We start from the raw sequence: 23,655 nt of genomic DNA, 5'->3' as shown, positions 1-23,655 counted from the left end.
TCTAATCAATAAAAAAACTTAGTAACTCTAAGCTATTTATCATTTTGTTACTGGAGTGTTGTTTAATGGACAAAGGTAATGTAAATTCTGAAAAGAAGCTATGTTTGTTATAGGATTATGGGTTAAAATGGGTATTTAAAAACTCTTCCAGGTAATTACTCATTTACTTTACTATTCTACATGAAGTTGATATATATATATATATATATTTCAAGATTGCAGTTAGAGATTACCAATTCATTTGAATTACCATGGTAATTAGACAATTTAGGAACCTTATATTTTCTTACAAAGGATATACTTAACATTTTGTGATATTTTTTAAAACTCATCTTAAGCACAAAATCCCCCTAAAATGAACAATCTACTCTAAAAGTTGGGTAGTTGAAAATTGGTGGCAAAAGCTATCATACTTTTAATATTGCCACTATAGGGTAAATTCAAATAAACAAAGGTAACTATTGTCTAAATATCTAACAGATCAGAAGTTAAAATGGAGCAATTAACTAACATTTAATATTACTGCCATTCCATCTTGAATACTTTCAATATGTTTCATACTTTCAAAGTGGTCAGTAATGAAACTCCCTATGTATTAATGTAGTTTCACTTTAAATTCTGTATCCAGCCTACATATGTAATGTAACTGTGTGGTGTCTCATACCATTCAAATCCTCTACAAAGTAAATTATGATTGGTCATGTTTATCACAGTCAGCTATCACAAGCCATTATTGGAAATAAGAGTCACAGAAATGAATCCAAACAGTATAAATAAGAAGAACTACTTCAAAGGAAAGTAAACAAGAAGAAACAAAGTTATGATAATAAACTCATGCTTTGTCTACAGCAGTAGTGTACAAATGAGTTACTTTTCAATCCTTAGTGTATAAACTTTAGCAAACATTATAATTATTAAAATAAAAATGTATGACCCTAATGTGAGTCTTGCCTCACAGACCAATGAATCATTATCAATATGAAAAGATAGCAAAAATTAGCTTCCTTCATAATGAAATAACCATACTTCTAGGTCAGTGAATGACGGATTAAGAAGAACCATGTTGACACCATGCTTATTGGTTGCTCATCTTGCCAGGGGATTAGAAATAGTGCCAAATATTTTTCCAAGGAAATTTCTGGGGTTCAAAAACATATTTTGGTTGGGGCATGCTTTTCACAGGGCAGATGATGAATATCAATACATCCAGAACAGAGAGCAGACTATCACCTCCAGCTCATCTGCCTGGACCCAGAGGTTATTACAGAGGAAGCAGTGACACAAATACTGCTCTCATGGCCAACCTGAAAACCAGTTCCAGGGAGATGGATACAGACACTGTGGTCACTCAGATCTCATCAAAACAGAGATTCAAAACAGAGAGAGCTCAACATTCATTTGCATGTCTGTTTTGCCCACCAAGGCTCAAGTAACATTGCAGAAAAGCATCAAGGGTAGGAAGGGAATAGCCTTAGACAACAGGTCACCATGTTGCTCCCCCACCCAGAGACTGACTGAGGTCTCTTGGTCCACAAAATGGATACTAACAACCCTAGTGAAGAAGAGCCTCAACAGAATTGTGGTGGGGTGAGGGTGACTAACAGCATAGCCTTTTTATTAATAAAAATATCAATAAATAATATATTTTGTGAAATATTTTTGTTTACTTAAATGTATATATAAATCTAACAAAATAAATAAAATATCTGAGCAAAACAATGATTTTAAAGTAATCAAATAATTAAATAAATGAGGAGCGCCCATGTACATGATTTAGAATGCTCAGTATTATTAAGATATTGACACTTTGGAACATGTTCTGTACAGTCTATACAATCAATACAAATCCAAGATCCCTATTCTATACACGAATCCTGATGTTTACATGCAAACTCTCTGTACAACTTTTTTAATGAATCTAAAATATCTAAGATAACAGATTTATTTAATAAGTGTCCAAAATTTATATAACATATATAACACTGCATTTTAAGAGGGAAATTTGAATCTATGTCAATATCTCCTTTATTCTAAACTTGTGTTATGTAAATCTTGTCCACCCTCCACTTTCTTGATTTGTGTAATCAATAGTAAACTTTTGTGTTTCTGTGTGTGTGTGTGTGTGTATGTGTTTGCCTATGTACAAGATCTGTGTGTATGGCATGTGTGTATGTGTGTAGAGGGGTGAGTTTAGGCATGTGGAGGGCAGAATAACTTCTGGAGTCTGTCCTAACCTTCGACCGTATTTTGAAGCAGGGTCTCTTGCTACTCCCAGCTTCATTAGTCATCCTACCTGGCCTGCCTATCTCTACTTCTCCTGTCCCTTCAATGCTATTGCAACTAATTTTATACCTTTTATGTGGATTCTGTGGATTAGAGCTCAGGCTCTAATGGTTGTAAGCAAGTCCTTTGTCTTCTGTGCCATCTCCTTTGCACTCAAAGGGCACTTTTGAATATGTAAGTTTATTTTTCTTTAATTACAAAAGTATTGGCTTCATGATAGCATCATCATACATATGTACCATTCTGTTTTGTTCTCACTCATTCTTCTCTAAAAATACCCTCCTCTATTCTCCCTCCTCTCCTTCAGCTGGTTCCCTTTCTTCTTCTAATTCATCCTTCCTCCTGCATTCTTGGCTCATGTATTATTCATCATCACTTTCCCTATTTCTTACTTTCATTTAAGATTTTTTCTCCCCTCTCACATCCACTCTAATTTTGTGATCTATAAACTGAAATATCTAAATTCAGGCATACATAGGTGGTGGTTTATATTGATTGGCAATTTGACAGGACCTAGAACCATCTATGAAAAGGACCTTCCTGCATACTTGCTAGGGATTATCTAGATTAAGTTAGCCTACAGGGTATCTGTATAGGGTGGGGTTATCTTGATTAAGGTGATTAAGGTGGAGAGAAGGATCAATGGATAAAGCTTTTGCTATGCTGGTACTATTACCCTAGTTCAGGTCCCCAAGCCCCCATAAAAGCAGGGCACTGTAGCATGAACATCTGTAATTCTAAAAATGTTTGTGGTGAGTATAAAGGCGGACACACAGGGCAATCCCTCAGAAGCTCACAGGCCAGCTAACTTGCTTATTGCAGTGATGAATACTGAAAGACTTTGCTTCAAACAATGCACTAGGTGATGGCCTACACCCTTGACCTCAGACCTTCCCATACACACTGTGAAACCTGTGAGCTCCCACTCACACAAATAACGATGTACATATACACACATCATACACAAATGCACCAGACTTGTTCTGCTCACCCCCTCTGACTTCTACTTACCTTAAAAACAGCAAATACAGGCAGAAGAAATGGCTTAGCAGTTAAGATACTTGCCTCCAAAGTCAAATGACTGATGTTAACTTCCCAGTACCTACATAAATCCAGATGCAGTAGGTGACACATGGGTCTAGATTTCATTTGCAGTGGCTAGAGGCCTTTGTGTGCCCATTGTCTATCTGCTTCTTTCTCTCTCTCAAATAAATAAATAGTTTAGAAAATAGCAAAAAGCCAGCCTTATTGCATAAAACCTGATGATAATCATGGATTGATTTCCAGTGGAAGTGAGATTACTGGGGATCTGGGGCTTAATTCAAATCAACAGCTCTGATACTTTTCTTCATGTTTTCAAGTAATTATGAACAGACACTTAAGACTGTGGATAGAATAACCATTTGCCTAAATATCCCCATTTTATCCCTGAATAGGCAAATAAGTGCTGCTAATTGCTTTCAGAACATTCTTTATTTCTTAAGTGTTCTTGTTTGAGTGATGAATTAATTGCAACCTTATACACAGATTTTTTTCCCCTTGGTTTTTTTTTTATTTTTATTTTTTTTATTTGAGAGTGGCAGACACAGAGAGAAAGACAGATAGAGGGGGAGAGAGAGAGAATGGGCGCGCCAGGGCTTCCAGCCTCTGCAAACGAACTCCAGACGCGTGCACCCCCTTGTGCATCTGGCCAACATGGGACCAGGGGAACCGAGCCTCGAACCGGGTCCTTAGGCTTCACAGGCAAGCGCTTAACCACTAAATCATCTCTCCAGCCTTCCCCTTGTTTCTTAACATTTAAAGTATAGTAAGAAGTTATTGTGGTAGTAGACATTGATTTTCTTTACAATTAACCTTAGATTTAAAACATCCAGAACATATTTATTTGAATAAATTCTAAGACAGAAAAATTATATTTATACCAAAATTTTATATTGGAAATATTTTATTATAATTGTATTAGGTTTCCACTTTACTTGTGTCACAGAATTGAGGTAGTTTTACAAAGTTATCGTGTAGTTGTGCTGAGTCCTAAGTTGTCATTGCTTAGAGTCTGTGCTTCTCTCACAACACCCATTAGAAAAGTATTTTATCATTATCTTCATTTCACAGCTTTACAAATGTATATGAGAAATCATGCTCTCATAGACACACGGTTCAGAAATGGTGGCCTGTCTTACTCAGAAGCCTGAGCTCTGAGTATCCTATTTATACCTGCCTGCATCTCACATCTATGCCTATGTTACTTTGATAAAGAATTTTTATCAGAATGCCAAATATGCTATAGCAAGCAGTCTGCAGCCCATGCTTTATTAGCTGAATCATTCACCATGTCACAAAATGAAATCCTTGCTTCATCTAATACAAAACCTAACCCCAAGACTGCTGGAGAATTTTCTGTGATAATTTCTTTTGCCCCTCCCATCCTGTCTCCATTCTCCCATTGCTTTATTCCTCCTTCTTTATCTCTCAGTCTCTTTCCTCCAACTGTGTTCTCCAAAGCTTTTATATATCTACCCACTTAACTGAAGTCCTTCTCTGTACTTGGACATAATTAACTTTGCACTGTTTTAGATCCCTACACCTGTACTGTGTTATTGAGTCATCTTTATATACTTGGCCCTGTACATAAATGGGTTGTGTGTCTTATTCGCCACAGTATTTTATCTATCAATCTATGCTATTCCTTTTACAATATATCAGAATTTTTGTATATCTGGCAAAAGAATTAGTCCAACTTTGATATGTATGTGAACTTATGTTTCAATACTCCCAGGAAGTATGAAAAGTATTCTCTCCAATTTCCATCATTTAAAAAAAAATTATTTTTATTATATATGTACATAGTTAGTATGTAAAAAGCACATATTTGTACCATCATTTCCCTCCTCTCTGCCTCTTTTCAGAAGATGGCTTCCTCTTGGGGATGCAGGTCAACCCCATGGGGATTGCGGGTCCTGCATTATGAGGACAATCGTCAGTTATGGGGGAGAGCCAATGTCTCTGTGCAAAATGTCCCAACTTATGGCTCTAACACCCTTTCTGCTCCTTCCACAAAATTCCCTGAGACATGTTGGGTGCATTTAAAGTTAACTTCAGTGGTGGCCACTTAGGAGCCTCTGGATCTCTGCTTTGGTAGGTGTTGAGTGTCCTCAGTGTCTATCTGCTTCACCCTTGTGCTGATATTAGATTCCTTAAGAAAGCAGCACTCTTTCTCTTTTTTCAAATTCCTCAGCAGTTTCAGCTAGGGCTGGGATGGAGTGCACTGGCTCATTTATCTCCTCAGTTCCGCCTCCCGTCTGAAAAAGAGAGCAGATTCGCCAATGGAGAATGAAGTAAAAACTGGTTAGATGGGATAACCATTATTAATTTAGACAGAATTTAAAGGGTGTAGACCCTCTCATAGCCCAAGATTAGTGGGCTTGACAATTGAAAGCAGAGTCATTATCTGCATATGACTCTGACTTGTTTCCTGGTTCCAGATGTGGTTTTCTTTTCACTGAGTTAATCTATTTGTCAAGCCAAGTGCAGCTGGTTACCTACCATGACTATGTGACACTATTGCACTTGTGTGAGCATCACATCAGGTGGTTTGCTTCTCAGTAGGTTAGACCTCCACTTGCTCAGACAGATGTTGGCCACTTCCACTGGTAGCTCATGTAGCACTTTCCAGCACTAAATGGGCTAACTGTCTGGGGACGGGATCTCTTTCAGATTCCAACTAGGTCTCTCCATGGTCCCTGCGGATATTGTATGGTGTATTCAGACAGTAGTCTACCATGTTTGTTTTGGGAGATCTAGTAGGTCTGTCTGATCAACAGCACATTGTGGATGTAAACCACATCCTGGTACAAATAGTTACAGACCAGTGCTAAGGGGAAAGAAAAAGAGAATAAAGAGAAACAGGAGAAAATTAAGGTTAGGTTTCATCTCACCCTCTCCAGGGTCCTTTGATTCAGCGCCCCCCCCCCCCAAGGTCCTCTTGAGGGCTCTAACTTTTAGTCTAACTTCCAGAATAAAGGATTTTATACCAGTTCAACTTGGGTTCAGTTTTGTGTCCCTTCAACCCTTCCCCTTCCCCTAAACCCTACCCTCCCTATTATCCAAGCCTTAAGATGCCATTCAAGTATGTCAGCAATTTAGGCTGATCCAGCTTAGGAACCACAGATGAGTGAGACCATGCACCAATTGTTTTTCTGTAATTGTGTGAGTTCACTTAGAATGAGCTGTTCTAAATTCAACCATTTTTCTACAAATATTATTTTGTCACTTTTTCTTATTGCTGAGTAGAATTCCATCATGTAGATATACCACATTTTGGTTATCCATTCATCCAATGATGTACACATGGGTTGATTCCAATTCTTAGCTATAATGAATTATGCAGCTATAAGAATCATTGAGCAAATATCTACAAACTGAGATGTGGAGCTATTAGGGTAAATGCCTGTAAGGGAATACAGAGTCTGTTGGTATGTCTTTATGCATCCTTTTTAGGAGTCTCCATATTTATTTCCATAGTGGTGGTACCAGCTTACATTCCCACCAACAGTGAATGAGTGTTCCTATTTCTCCACATCCTTACCTACAACTGTTTCCACTTGATTTTTTTTTAATGTTTGCTATCCTTACTTGAGTAAGATGGAATCTCATATTTGTCTTAATTTGCATTTTCCTAATGGTTATGGATGTTGAATATTTTATTAAGCGTGTGTTAGCCATTTGTAATTCTTCCCCTGGGAACTCCCTTTTCAGTTCTCTGCCCCACTTTTAGAATGGGTTGTTTGATGTTTTATTGTTTATTTTTTGAGTTCTTTCAAGATTCTAAATGTTAGGCTTCTGTCAGTGGTTTACTGGAGATATTCCCCCATTTAGTGGATAATCTGTGGGCTCTGCTTATGGTATGTTTGTCTCTGCAAAAGCTTTTTAGCTTCATGAGATCCCATTGGTTGAGTACTTGTTTAATTTACTGGGCTACTGGGGTTTTGTTCAGGAAATCTTTGCCCAGCCCTATATCATGGACAGTACCTCCTATTTTTTTTTTTTTTTTTTTTTTTTTTTTTTTTTTGTCTAGTAGTTGAAGAGTTTCAGGGCTTATATTTAGGTCTTTAGTCCATTTGGATTTGATTTTAGTGTATGGTGAAATTAGTGGGTTTAATTTCATTTTTATGGTTATTGAATTTGTCCAACACCATTTGTTGAAGATGCTGTCTTTTTTACAGTCTACATTATTAACACCTTTGTTAAAAATCAAGCAGCTGTAGTCACTTGACCTAAGGTCTATGTCTTTACTTCTGTTCCATTGGTCTATGTTTTATTCCAGTGCCATACTGTTTTTGTCACTATGGCTTTCAAAGATAGCTTTAGATTAGGCATGGTGATACCATCAGAGGGTTTTTTATTTATTTATTTTTTTCCCTGAGACTATGTTTGGATATCCAAAGCCTTCTGCCTTTCCATATGAATTTTGAGATCACTTTTTTCAGTCTCTGAAGAATGATGCTGGTATTTTTATTGGTATTGCATAAAATCTATATATTGTTGTTTTGTAGAATTGCTATTTTCACAATATTAATTCTAAATATTCAGGAGCATGGGAGGTATCAAGTACTCCTCAATTTCTTTCTTGAGTTTTCCCAACATTTCCCCCTGAGAAAGTGGCTTTCTTTAGTGGTGAGGTGGCTTTCTTGATGACATCAGATAGAAGGGTCCAGTTTTTGGTCCACCATGATAATCTTTGGCTTTTGATGGGCAAATTAAGACCACTAATATTTAAGGCTGTTACTGTGAGGTTTGAATTAATCCCTGCCATCTTGAGGTGCTTTATGAGGTTTGGTGCTTTCTTGTGTTTTGTGCTATTTTGGGCCTGGTCTATTTTAGTTATTGTGGCCTTCTTCTTATTGGCTCTTGAGGTTGGTTGGTTGTTTTGTGTGAGTATTCCCTCAAGTATTATCTGTAGATTTGGCTTTGTGTGCATCAAATCATAGATTTGACTTTTCTTTTACCATCTATTATGAGTAATACTTTTCCTGGGTAGAGTAGCTTGGGTTTGAAGCCATAGATTTTTAGAGAATGAAGTGTTCCATTCCAGGCCCTCTGGCTTTCAGGGTTTCCATTTAGAAATACGATGTAATTCTGATGGGATTGCCTTTTTATGTAAATTACTTCTCTCTTGCTGATTTTAACACTCTCTTTGTTTTCATTGTTAAGAGTATTAACTATGATGTGTCTTAGAGAGTTTCTTCTTTAGTCCTGTCTGTTTGGTGTTCTGTGGGCTTCTTGTATCTAGATGGACCTCTTTCTTGAGAGATTCGGAAATTTTTTTTTTTTTCAATAGTTTTGTTAAATATGTTCTCTATGCTTCTGGCTTGGGTTTCCTCTCCATCTGGTATACCATGATCTTAAAGTTTGGTCATTCTAGGGTATTCCCTCATATTCAGTTCACTCAATTTTTTAACTTAGCAAAGTTTTTGGCCTCCCTATCAATTTCTTCTGTCTTGTCTTCCAGGTCAGAGGCATGATTCCAATTTGAGTTCTGATTTTCTTGATGCTTCCTGGAATTCATTCTTGTATTTGATCAAGTCTTCATTAAGCTTAATCAACTGGTTGTTGAGATCTTCCATTTTTAGATTCACCTTCAATTTATTCATATCTCTTTGGAAGGTTCAAATGTTTTCTTCAATCACGTTAAGCCTACTGTCAAAAGCTGAATGGTCTAGAAGAGAACTCTGTTAAATTTCATTGATACAATTATTGGTTCTTTGATGGTTTGCTCCCACTTCATTGATTTATTTTTTTCTTTTTTTAATCAGGGTCTCATTGTTTGTTTTGTTTTCATTTTCAGAATGCATTTCTATTGATTTCTATGGAGTCTTCCATTGAAGGACTACACATCGTTGATGTAGATCTGTTTCTGACTTTCCTTTTTTTTTTTTTTTTTTGGCATTGTTGTCTACTTATTTTAGGGTGACTCTTACTGAGGAGGAGACAAGTTTTTGTTCTTTGGCCCATGTTCTCTCTGACTCAGAGGGATAGGGATGTTGGTACCCAGTGGCTAGTCAGGATATTAGTGCAAAAGGTCTGATTTCACAGTTCATACAGAGAATAGGCCTCCCCAGGCAAGACACAATGGGATCTACCAGGACCAGGGAACTGGAAGGAGCCAGCGAACAGTAATCTTGCCTACTCACACAGAACTGAGCCTGCCTACACACAATCTGGCCCAGAGAACCTGGACCACGGACCTGGGAGGAGCCAGGAAACACAGTTTGGGCCTACTCATTCAGCACTATTGAGCATACCATTTGCACAGGGAACCTAGACCAGGGAGCTGTGCTCCATCATATATTTTTCTGAAAAGAATATCTTTCAAGGTCTTCATATACATTTTTTAAAAACTATTTTATGTATTTATTTAAGAGAGAGAGAGAGAGAGAGAGAGAAAAGGGAGATGTCTGGGCGTCTAAGTAGTATAAACAAATTCCAGACTCATATGCCACTTTGTGCATCTGGTTTTACATGGGTACTGGGGAACTAAGCTCAGATCATAAGGTTTGGCAGGCAAATGCCTTAAACACTGAGCAATCTCTCCAGCCCTCATATTCAATTTTTCTCTATACTAATGCATACACAATAAATCTGAGCTTTATGACCTTTCATTCACATTTACATGTACATCATTAAAAGACTAGGAGTAGTGATATTTTTTTCATTATCATTGAGGACATTTTGAGTAAATTCAATTATTTATACTCATGTGCTCATAGTAATTGATTATCATTATAAAAACCTAATTTTCTGGAGCTTCAGTGATATGCAGAGATACAGTCTCTATCTTCCCTGTTGCTTGGCACTTAATGATTATGGACAGTCATACTACTTTGATCTTGTTCCATATGTTCTTACAAATTCTTACAGTAAAATTTCACTTTTGTATTACTTAGGCTATCTATATTGTGTAAGGAAAGCCCTTATGAAGAGATTAGAAAAATCGAATGAGACCTCATTAGAAAATGTCAACAGCTTGGTCTAGAAATCCTCGAAGATAATGACTTTGCCTAGCAAGGAGGAGAGCTATAAACTGACACCAGAGACCTTTATCAGACTTGAAGACCTTTGCTCCCTCTGCCCCAGGCCAGATATCAAGTAGGGTTGCATTTGTTTGCATAGGCCTCATTCACACAGCAGAGAATATATTAACTAGAAATTATACTGCAAGGGTCTGAGAATCGCTGAAGAAAGACCCTGGACTCAAGTGGTATGTAAAAACAAAGAGTGTTTACTCTGCAGAATCAGCCAGCATGTGGGGGGGTCAAACATTCATACAAAATGGTGACCATGAAGGTGCACGTCACAGGCCCCTTTTAAGCACAGCTGGGGGAATTTTAGGAAGGTTAGGTCATCTTTAAAAAGTGATTGGCTAAGCAAGCAGCAGTTACATTTGTACTTTGATTGGCTGTAGCCCAGATTTTACCATCCTTGGGCATGTTTAGACATGTTGTAGAGACTTTGTAGGACTGACTCAGCCCTGGAGCCTGCTATCTCAGGTAAGTCTTTTATTTATTTATTTATTTTTGGTCATAGTCCAGAGGTATTGTAGGAACTGACTCAGGCCACTGGGTGGCTATCTTCACCAGCCACATGTCAGGGTCGCTGTTGATTAACAGCCCTTTCTTCATGGTTTTTCCCAGAAGTCTTGCCTTCCTCTCTGGGAAATGGAAACTTAGGCCTAGCTGTAAATTGGAGCAAATTTGATCCTCTCAATATGCCCAGCTAATTACACGTCAATCACTTCTTTACTACAGTGGTGGTTGGCCCACCACTTATATCATTATGTGACTATTGTTATAAAGTTCTCATTCTCAGTGTAACTAGACTCAATGATTTATCTGCTATTTGGACTAGTTTTCTGTTCTTTTCTTTTTTTTTTTTTTTTTTTTTTTTTCAAGGTAGGGGCTTGCTCTAGCCCAGGCTGACCTGGAAGTCACTTGCTGGTTTCAGAGTGGCCTTGAATACAGGGCAATCTTCCTAACTCTGCCTACCAAGTACTGGCATTAAAAGCATGTGCCACCACACCTGGCTTTACAAAGGGTATTTCTTTATGAAAAAATATCAACACAGATTAAGCAGCTATGTGAAATGACAGTCAATGGTGGAAGTCCAGAACATTGTATTTAGAATTGCTCGTAGAGTTCTGCCAAAACTGAAATCATAAATGCAGCTAGGATTATGGTTCTTACTTGTGTCTTTGGTTCATATTTCACAATAATTCCTCTCTCCCATCTTTCATAGGTACATCCATACTTAAATATGCCTGGCAAGTTTTCCTCAGGCTTACTTTGCTGTGCCTCTAATTTCTTATTCTAACACCTCTTACTACTTGTATTTTTTTCTGGATTTCTTTGAGGGTTCCCATAATTATATTGTGGTATTTTATCGAATCCAATATAATCCCTTATTTTAGGTTTATCTGGAGAAGGTGTCACTGGGAAGATCTTAAGCTGTGGTAGTGGGTTTAAAATTCCAATCTAAAGATATACAAAGTGTGCCTGGATGGAGTTCCTGAAGTGTGCTGTGTGGTTGTGGCTTTTGGTTTATGGCTTCTCACTCTCTCTGCTTGGACCTTTAAAAACAGGCCAGCTTTTTCTACCATTAGGAAATTTCCCCTGGATCGATAAGCTTCAATAAATATCCCTTCTTCCATAACTGTGCCTTGTTTGGAAGTTCCTCTCAGTGAACCTGAAGCTGTCTCCCATAACCATCAAAAAGTCTTCTTTTTCAAAGTCACATAACAATTTAGGATTGGTACATAAGTTAGAGGTCAGGGGCAAAATCTCTGCCTAACATGTCAAAGTGTAACAAAGAAGTGGTTGATGATAAAACAAAACAAACAAGCAAACAAAAGAATATGTGAGGTATTTTAAACAAGTTGACAGGAGTTTAATAGAATTTGTAAATTGAGTACATTCCTTACATCAAGTAGTAGGAAAGAAGCAGAAGAAATAGCACTGACATATTTCTACTGGTTAAAAATGCAGCTTTCTCAAATAACATAGGAATTTATTTCATGCATATGTTTTTCTTTCACCCGTTCTCCTAGCCAGGTAGATGAGAATCTTATGTTTATAGTTTCTAATTAGTTTATAACTATATTCTCATAACTTTGGCAGTGCCTCCTTTCTAGGCTCTGTGAGGACGGTTGCAATCTTATTCTACCTTAACCTTTAGTATTATCTATTTAAGGATAAACATTTGGTCTCAAATGCAAGAATGCCATATTTCTTTTAAAATCAACTATTAATGAAGAGCATGACATAATATTTGTATTCCTACTTTTTATACAATGTACTTCTCCAATTTTCTTTACTTAGCTTCATAGCAGAATGCATCAAAGCAATAATAAATTTATTATATCAATTCCCAGTGATTGTTGTGTCTATTTCCTCTTCTCATATTATCCTTGGACTTCCCAGTCTATGCACAATGAGCTTAACCCAGACCTCAAGGCGGATATGAGATAAAGTTAACATGATTAGGTGACACATCAATACAGGAGAAATGGGGGTGTCATTGATAATTGCAAGGTGATAGACCAGGACAACATAAGATATTAGCTGAGATGATGACAAACCACAAGGGAAAACATTTATGGTAACACAATGGATATGAGAAGTTTGATGTGGACAAATTAGGTTTGAGATAAGAAATGATCCAATTTCAAGGAGATAATGCATATATAGAGAAAAAAACAAACCTAAACATTGGATGCAAAATACTACCAATAATGAGGCCAAGTAATAAATGGAAAGAACAAGGAGATTTGGAGTGCAAAATACCCTAGAAATTTAGTGAGGTTGCCATGGAAAGAACAGCTGCATAGATGATGCTAAAAATAAATAATTAAAAAATAAAATAAGGACAAACAATTTGTCATGGTTAGCCCTGGTATCAAAGAATAAGGTATATGATAGACACCAAGTTAGGATCACACCCAACATCAAACTCTGGTATCCATATGCATATTCACTAACATTCACACACACACACACCTGCATGTACACATGAACATACATACCACAAGACATAAAACATAAATGCAGGGATCACTTTTTATTTTTGTTTTTATTTGCAGGGATCACTTTTACCAAAAACAAAATTATAAGTATAAAAAATAAAATGATGTGTGAACAAATATCTAATAAGACTTAAGTTACCTTCTTCTAAATCTGGATAAAGGGTATATTTTTATAATTTAATTTGAATTTTTATCATTTAAATTTATACTTTTTCATAGGCTTATGCTGTGTATTTCTATATCATATCTACCTGTTATACATTATAAAATATGCTACATGGTTTGAACTATTTTCTGAGTTATCTTTAAATACATTTTCTTTTTAAATCAGTAGTATTTGATTTCATTTCAACTGTTGATCATATGAAGTCTTTCATTGCATTCATCTGCTAATATTGATTCTTTAGTCCTTGATATTGTGAATGTTTCTTTGATTAACTTGAAGATGATATATTTTACATGAAGATTTTCTTTCAAGGAAAAACTGTATTTTCCATTTTTCCAAAATGTATTTTCCCATTATCATAGTAATGTTTTCCAAGTATAGTGAAATTATGTTGATCTTTATATACATAATAATAATTATTTATTTATTTGCTTTTTACAAGATAGGATTTCACTTTACCCACACTGACATGGAACTCACTCTGTATTCCCAGGCTGTACTCAAACTCACAGCATTCCAAACTCTGTTTTCCAAATGCTGGGATTAAAGGTGTGCATCACCCCTCTGAGCTACTGTAGACCTTATTATATAGAAATTTTTACCTTCAAATTCCAAGATAAATCCCAGACAACTGAACTAATTTACAGGAAATATAGAGTTTAATCATTTTTTTGCAGCATTGGAAGGAAAGACAGTATGGTAAGACTCTCATGTGCTCTTTTTCTGATACTTGGTAATTGCTTGTGGCTTTTTATCCCACAATATTTCATTATCTCCAAATACATTATAAGAGAGAATTTGCTTGCCTAGATGCAAATTTAATTCAGAGAAAATAAGGGAGAGGAGAAGGGAAGGAATGAAGGAGAGAGAGAAAGTAAGTACAGTGTTAGAGAGACCCCAAGGTCTTTTACCCAGCCAGCTTTGATTGCTGTGGCATACTTCTGTAGACACAGGCATCTGAAGCCAGGTTGGGTGGCCTGTCAAAGAGGAAGCATTTTTCACTTAATTCAGTGGGTCAGTGGAATGATTAGGGTGTTATTAAAGAAAAACACTGAAATTTAAAAAGGTTTGTTAGGTTAGGGATAGGGAGGGTTTCAGTGAAAAGATGTGTATTTGAATATAACAGCAGTCAGTGATTAAGGATATTAATTTAAGCTAGACCAGGCTGGAGAAGACAGGTGAGGACAACTGAGACATGTGGGAACTATTTACATCACAGTAAAGATGCTCAATGGACACAGCTGAGAGGTAGATTAAAATGGGAATATAAAACACGCTGGTCATTTTCACGTGCTAGTGATAGAATGAAAACCTTCCACAGTCATATAAGAGAACAGAACATACCCTAATGAGATTCAGTTTGCTATTCTATTATAAAAATGTATTCTTGGACATGAACATACTTATAAGACAATTAAGGTTTTAAAATGAAACATTTTTTTCCCAAAATTATGTATCATAAATATCTCATACGTTGGGAAAAGTATCACAGTACATTTGCTATGACAATATAAATCACAATCATATTGTGTGATAAAAATCTTTTTTGAAAATATGAAAGATCCCTTTGTGTTAGGGGGTGGATGGGTTAGGTTTGTTGCAAGACTTATGTGACCCTCTGGAGACCCTTCTAGAAATCCCGACTTGACCAGGAGCTGAAGCTGATCGGCGAGTATGGGCTCCCGAGCAAACATGACCTGGAGGGTCAAGTTTACCCTGGCTAAGATCCACAAGGCTGCCAGCCAGGTGCTGACTCTAGACAAAAAGGACCCGCAGCATCTTTTCAAAGGTAACGCCCGCTGTGGCGACTTGTTTACATTGGAGTGCTGAATGAGGGCAAGATGAAGATGGATTACATCCTAAGCCTGAAGACAGGATTTCTTGGAGAAGCAACTGCAGACCCAGGTCTTCAAGCCGGTCCTGGCCAAGTCTATCCACCATGCCCGTGTGCTCATCTGCCAGCACCATATCAGGGTCCCCAAGCAGGAGGAGAGCATCCTATCCTTCATTGTACGCCTGGATTCCCAGAAGCACATCGACTTTTGCCTCCATTTTCCTTATGGTGGTAGCCGTCCAGGTCATGTGAAGAGGAAGAATGCCAAGAAGGGCCAGGGTAGGGCCAGAGCTGGTGATGATGAGCCCATAACTCTTTGAGCTTGGGAGGGTTGCCTAGTTTTTCAGTCAGCTAATAAAACAGGACCAGTATATGGGGTAAAAAATATGAAAGGTCATTTTTAGGGAAATGTTACAGTATAGTGGCACAGAGTTTGACTTTAGTGAATTAATGGTTTTATAGATAAATATATATTGTTAAACACTGCACATTTCTTTTTTCTTCATTCTTCAGAAAGCCGTAGTTGCAATGGCACCTAACAAATGTTTGGCAGTTTGGAGCACATCATCTATTGTTCTTGAAAGTACCATCTGGCACAGCAATCTCTGCGATGGAAAATGCTTAATGACTGCCCTGTCTGAGGCTGATCATGGATACATCTCTACTACTTTCACAAGATCTATGAGTAATTCTACCCAGAAGGATGATAGTCACAAATCTCAACAGAGACTTCAGTTGTTTCCAATTCATCAGACCTTTAAAGAATGTAAAATTTAGCAAAGAAAAGCAATCTGGTTAGCAAAGTTAGAACATGTCCTCATGCATAATCAGACCTTCAATAAACAACAAACGCACATTGCTGAAAGCCAGCTTCTTCTTCTTAGCAGTGCAGCTCCACGGGTCCTTTACCAGAACCTAAAGATAGCATTTTTAACCTAATCTTTTCTGCTTAGAAGCCAGCCGTAGTCTAGTCTTTCTCAAATATTTCATTTTTCAACTTTAAATGCCTGGCTGTGTGTATCTGAATAACAACATTAAAATTGCAAAAATATATAGAAAACTGAGAAAATCAGGAGGAAGTGATTAAAAGCTCGTGTATACTGAGACCATTAGAACCATGAAAATGTAATTTAATGGGAACTTCTGCTTGCATTCTTACTTCCACAATCCCAGTCCAGATGCCTCACAGCAACTCAGTCTCTATGTGGACTCAGAAATCATGTAATAAAAATACCTTAAACTTTCTTTACTTTATTTGTCATAGGAACCTCACTCAGATGCTAACCCAATCAAATGTATAGTTAAATGATTCAACCATCTAACTTGTGAAACTTAGGCTTGGTTGATGTTGAACATAATAAAGGTAAAGCACTCAGTTTCTGATTGAAACTATTAACCATTGATGGCAATACACAATTTTATGAAAACATTTGCAATAACAACATTAAAGTAATATATGGAAGCTAGTCATATTGTGTGAGGCATACACACAATGTCCGTATTGTTGGGAATATGAGTATCCCTCTAGTTTTCTCCAAGACTGATCTATATGCTATACATGTGCCATATCCTACAAGTCAAAGGCACAGCTCTTGCTTCAAGGAACCCAGGGATTAGCAGCTCTATAAAGTGGATGTGTTCCAGTAATGTGGAATCAATAGATGTGTTGAATCATAAATCTTCTCTGGTGGCTTGCCAGCGTCACCAATACTGTAGCTTTGCCAGATCTCTGGCTTACATACCTACAACAATAACCAAAGATATATGTTCTGTCATTTCCCAAGAGGACAGTTTTTATATATGCGAGGTACATTGACACTGCACTTTGAACTAATTGACTTTATGACATAGTCATAGCAGAATTATCTTCTATGTGGAAGCTTGTAATTGATTGCATTTTCAAAAGCAAAATTCCAGTCATGCAGGTGTTCCTCCTGTTATGATTTAAATTTGAATAGTATTGGTCATTAACAATTCTGAATTATATGTTTGAAATCAATGGAGTGTTAAAATCCATGGCAAGACAATGTGAATTTTAATATAGAGCTGGCTCTCTGTTTCATAACATCATTTCTCCCCTACGCAGGCTCAGTACTCTATCTTGTAAGACCCTAAAACAAACACACTGTGCTGTAGTCATTGATTCAGAAGAAGATGCACTGGAAATTTAGCATATAATGATAAAATGTGGTCTGACAATAGGTGTACGATATTCGAGGCAGAAGAACATATTCACATTGTTAGAAATTTTTTATATAATAGTTTATAAAAATGGGATATATATTTACCTTTTTTGTATAGGAATTCTCAGATGACACTGTATTAGAGGTTTAGGTAGATATATGGTAATAGAAGTGAAAATATACTTACCAACTACTAACTTAATTACAACCCATAAATTCCAATTTTACATTTGGTAAATATTTCCCATTTAAAGATACTTTAGGCTAGAAAGATGGTTTGATGGTCAAGACACCAGTGAAGCCTAAGTACTCATGGATATAGATATAAACCACACGAATCACCCCATTACATGATTTTATTAATACACTGGGTATAGCTACATATGAATGTGGCATTGCTGGCTCTATCATAAAACAGACGACTACTACGGCATGAAAACTCTATCTGAGCACCTGACAAGATGAACTCCTGATTATAGTGGGCACCTAATGGTAGAACAAGAAATTTGTTGTGATGATCCAGCTGATCTGAATATGGCCGACCCACAAGGCATTGTTCTAAAGTGAACATCTTAGCTAAATTGCACAATGGAGAAAGTTTGTAGGAAATTTAAGGAAGTGTATTTAGACATTAATGAATGAGCACCAGAGTAAACATTAATCACGAAATGGTTTCATACCTCACACATTCTGATATTATATGATGGTCACCAGATGTTCTGGGACTGAAAATTTCAATCAAATTTACTAACTAGGAGGCCTTATTGAAATGGGGTGTTAGGAGTTGTGGAAAATCCTTGAATCCCAAACCTTGGGTTCATGTCTACTTCTCACCAGAGAACTAGGTAAAATAAGACAGAAAAAGATAATTATTAAATTTTTAAGTTTATTTAGGGAAGGAAAAAAAAAAAACAAGGGAAGGAAAATGATTGCACTCAAGTGGTCTGAGAGCCACGTGGTGGGCCTGGAAGGAACATAAAAAGAGAGGAAAGAAAACAATGTCAAAAGAGCTGCTACCATATGGAGGGCAGGAGGGGGGTAAAGAGCCCATGTGGGAAGTAGGGATCAATAGGTTCTCCTTTCATTTGAGACCAGCTGGGCTGTGGCAAGGGGGAGAACCATCAGAACCTGGAGGTTAATAAGTGATCAATGTGCCACCAAGAGAGGTTGCGCTTCCCTGGTAAACATATTTATAACCTTATGGTGGTGGAACTGATCTCCTGGCTCACATGAGCCAGAGAGAGCTGATTGGTCTGGGCTAGGAGCTGTCTCAGGAAGAGGTCAGCCATGACCTCAAGTTCTGGTGGCTAAACTAGACCAACAACAATGTTAGGATGAAATCCTATGAAAGAAGACCTCCCTCTCAAGAGGGTCCCAGGTGGTTTGTGGAAAAACAGTTCTAGGGAAGAGATAAGAAGTCAGATCCCACTTTGATCTCTAACAACTGCAGACTGAAGAGGGCAGATATTTCTGCCTTTGCTTCCTTTACTTTCTGGGATCCAGACACCCTAACTGCCTAACAAAGGTACCTGGCTCATTCTCATTGTAATGAGTTCCTTTATTGTTCTTTTTTTTTTTTTTTTTTTTTTTTTTTTTTTTGCTGGAAGAGCTGACACTAGCAATTAATCATTTTGGCGTGTCTTTCATTTGAATGTAGAATGTCATACTAAACAATAGGAAACAAAAAGCAAGTTTATAAATGACACACCAAAAAGGAAAAGTTAACCCATTAAGCAGATTCAATATTCCTATGTACCCATTTACTCTCTGAAACTGTAGGAAAAAACCTACAGCACTATTTGAAATGTACTTGCTTCTTCTCAATAGAGTTGTTTTATTTCTACAATTACCCTTTTCCTTATTTTTCACCTATTGGATATTTGAAATGTTTATGACATTGCAGTTGATGTATCTTGATATGTCATTTTTCAGCATCTATCTTCTGATTGCTGTATGCTCTGAACCATGGACCTGAAACATAAACTTGTTGGTGGCAATAGCTAAAACCTGTTTTTGATTTACTTATTCTCCTTGTTCTGTTTTTTTATCTCCTTGAAGAGAAAACTTAGTAGAACTGAGTCCTGTTATATTTTAAAATAAAACAGTGGTTGCAACTCAATCTCTATACACTTTTTTAGAGTGAAGTAGACATTTGCATTTGTAATCAATTAGTGATCTTGGCTTCACTCAACATTTACTTACTGAAGAATAAAAATAATATATTTAGGCAACAAAGTATTTTGTTATTATAGGCTAATGTGAAAAATGCACAATATTGCTTCTGGCAGAAGGATAAGCATTTTTGCTCTTGTGATTTGGTATTTTTACTTTTAAAATTACATAGCTAAAGGTTGCACATTTTACACTCTGGCTCAATTTGCACATTCAGTGTTCAGAACAGCATTTACAAAACACTGTAGTCAGCTGCTGACTTTTGGCAGCCAAATGTAATTGTTTGGCTAGGATCCCTTGTGTTTCCAAAGTTGGTCTTACTCTCATGCAAACCTTTAAATGTTTTGTAATACTAGCTGCAAAAATAATTGGTGACCTTTGATTTTTCATATTCACATGGCATGGGTAGGTTTTTTTGTCTTTAATAAAAACCAGCAAAAGTCATTATTTAGGAACTTATTATTAATCAAACATCTTTATTTCTTAAGTTCTCAGTTCTTCAAAGCAAATGTCTTGAAATTTTGAAAGACATCAATCACTTCAGTGAATTTTCATGCAGCCTTTGAGGAATTACTCTTACTTGTTACATTCCATTTTCTCACCTGGGACTTTTATTTATTTATTACTTACTTATATATCTATCTATTTTTGTTTCTCTGAGGTAGGTTCTCCCACTATTACTGGCTAACCTGGAATTCACTATGCAGTCTTAGAGTGGCCTCAAATTTACAGCGACGCTCCTACCTCTGCCTCCCAAGTGCTGGGATTAAAGGCTATGCCGCTATGTCAGCCCTAACTTCTAAATCTACCAGTAGGGTCTTACATATTGGCATCTTCACTTTAAACATGTTTTTTTTTTTTAAGATTTTGTTTATTTTTATTTATTTATTTGAGAGAGACAGACACAGAAGGAAAGAGGCAGAGGGAGAGAGAGAGAGAATGGGCATTCCAGGGCCTCCAGCCACTGCAAACGAACTCCAGATGTGTGCGCCCACTTGTGCATCTGGCTAACGTGGGTCCTGGGGAATTGAGCCTCGAACTGGGTTCCTTAGGCTTCACAGGCAAGCACTTAACCACTAAGCCATCTCTCCAGCCTGGCATACCTCCCTTTAAATGTTATTTACTTTTTATTATATTACTCCTAGGAAAATAAGCAAAACTGTTCTTTTTAACAATTGTATAAACACCTAAATTTGTGTATCCTCATGCATCCATGTCACGAATATTCAGAGATATATTAGGGATTTACACACATGCCCAAATATTTCACTGTGGACCATGGATTCTATTCATTTTATAGAATATGTACTTAAGAAAGGAGCAGGAAAACACATTTCAATGCTGTCAAACTGTCTAAGGTATGTTTTGAATGGTAAAGTTATAGCAATGCACTTGCTGGAAATGAATTTGGTTTTAATAGTACAAGGCTCTTGGGATCTTTGGACTGTCTGATTTAGGCTGCTAGCCTAAGGAGTGTGAAATTAAAGGTTGAAATATCTTGGTTGTCCATGACATTTTACTGCAGTGTTACTGCTGTGGGTATATAATAGATTATTAAAATATTTGTTTCCCCAGTGGGAATTCATTCCTGGTGTTTTGATTGTGATAAGAGCAATAATCCTTTAACTTTCCCTTTGGGTATAATAAAATCTTTCCAAGCAAATGAGAATCAATCATAGATTTCATATAAGCTGAACAACCTTTAGCCACTGCAGCAGGGATTGGAGCTAGCAATAGCATTCACATTTCCCTCTGTTTATGAATATCTTTTTCACCTGCTTATGTTAGCATACACAATTTTAGTGTTATTGTGATAAGGCCAGAACTTCTCTTGTGGTAGTTTATATTCTTCTCTGTGGTTAAGTCTAATCTTTGAGCATGGATGAGACAAAGACTCTTCTGGTCCATATCTGTTAACATGAAATTGGCAAACCAGATTTCCATTGCATAATGGATAAATAACAAAACAAATAGGCATACAAGCCTGCAGTGGTTGGAAAATCAGAATACATGGGGACACATGTATTCACACAATTTGTTCTGAAATAGCCTTTCAAAAATTTCTTATTATATAAGTTATCAGTTTTCCCAGAAACATGTTTTGTGGATCTGCTTATATTTTTTCTGATTAAATGGTGCCTTATGTCTTCTTCCTTCACTAATTATTAATATAGCATTTCCTTTTCATTCATGCATGCAACATTTTAGAGGAGTATCTTTCTGCAGAGGAATGGATTAATAGACATAAAATAGAAAGTCAGATGAATTGCAGATAATATTTAAATATTTACATAACACTTGCTTTAAATGTAAACACTTGAAAAAAGATTGAAGTCTCTGCCACTGCTATGTTTGAGAAATAAAAGGCAGAGAGATACAGGCCAAGAGATGAAGATGAAGGGATGGGAGAAAGAAAAGGGGAAAGGGAGAGAAACACATATATTAACTAGACAGCGTCTTTCATGAGCTATATGCATGTTAAACAGAATTATATTGAGAAATCAATAAAAATAGAGAAAGTTATACTTAAAAATCTATGTTCCTAAACAATTTAAAAGGATTTAGGCAAGGTAGAACCCATCTGTAATCCCAGGACTCTAATGACTAAGGAAGGTAGACTGCCAGAATTTAAACCCAATATTGGGTAAAACAGGTCAAGCACCAGGCCAGCTTTGGGTACATAGAAAAATCCCTATCTCAAAAATCTAATAAAAATTTAAAGAGTGAATAGGAGAAAAGGGAAGTAGGGTGATAGAAAGGAAAGAAAGAGGAAAAGAAGAATGAGAGAAAGAAAAGAGACAAGAGAAAAGAAACAAGCTACATTGCCAATCATGGGAGTATACATGAATATATATGTTTGTGCATATGATTAAATAAAGCATATTTTGTGTGCAATCAGTTAGCTACAATAAATAAGCTTTATTAAGCATAATGTTTTCATTCATTCATTTATTCATCCATCCATCCATTCATGAATTTATAACCCATTGTATACATGTAGATTTAGAAGTATTCTTCATCCATTTTGAACAGATACTATTTCATAGATTAAATACTTTTTTCTTAAAACGTGGGTCACAATAAGACCTTTATGGACTATATATTATTACTTTTCTCACTGGCATAACCAATATCAAAAAAAATGAGAAATGAAGACTTTATTATAACTCAAAGTTGTGAGGGGTCCTTTCATGATTTCTTGACCCATGTGCTTGAGCAGAACATCATGGTAGTGGGAACATGTGGAAGATGACTCTGTGTGTTCACTTCATAGTCGGCCCAGAGCAAATATAGCACTAACAGGATAGGTCCAGGGCAATATATATCCCAAAAAACCTTCTGCAAAGTATACTCCCAATGACCTATTTTTTGAAAGTGTTAACAATCAGCTTGTTGAGGTTCTTTTACTCTTTCCAAGTACAACACATGGATAAACAAGGAGAAACTCCTTGAATTATGGGTATAGGCAGATTTTGTAGGCTTTGTTATTTGATCAGCAGGCAAGTGGTACATCTAATGTTGGCTGTAAGTGTTACAGCTCTTGGGTAGGTCTAGCAGTTTCAGCTCAACCACTATAGCTCTTTTACAGATGAGTTAGTAAGGATTCCTCAGCCTTGGGCATCTGTGTGGACCTTGATATTGAATTCATCAGCCCTGATAGGTCTGCTCTTGGGTGTAAGGGGTCTGGGACCTTTGGCCTGAAGGCTGGACATCTGTCAGGAACCATTACAATGGCAAGGCACTGCAGTTTCATTTTTCTGGCTTTTTAAAGCCTCCTGCTTATTCTTCAGTTCCATATTGCCTCTAATCCAACTGACCCCTCCCCAACCCTTCTTCTTCCTGCATTGACCACTCAACAGTATTCAAGTGTGAAGCAGCTGGTCCCCTTGCCATTTTTGCACTCAACCTATGAATGTCACCTGTTCCTACTGTTGCTCTGCTG

The 23,655-nt window shown here is 36.8% G+C and overlaps 1 pseudogene; it reads left to right on the top strand.

The window, feature by feature from the left end:
* Window positions 1-1,536: 1,536 nt before the first annotated feature.
* On the top strand, window positions 1,537-15,677 carry LOC101613157 (annotated as a pseudogene).
* The last annotated feature ends 7,978 nt before the right edge of the window (window positions 15,678-23,655 follow it).

The sequence above is a fragment of the Jaculus jaculus genome, chromosome 10 (genome assembly GCF_020740685.1).
Source record: "Jaculus jaculus isolate mJacJac1 chromosome 10, mJacJac1.mat.Y.cur, whole genome shotgun sequence".
Lineage (NCBI taxonomy): Eukaryota > Metazoa > Chordata > Mammalia > Rodentia > Dipodidae > Jaculus > Jaculus jaculus.
The sequence above is the reverse complement of the archived record's forward strand: the minus strand, read 5'-3'. Positions and strand labels throughout refer to the sequence as shown.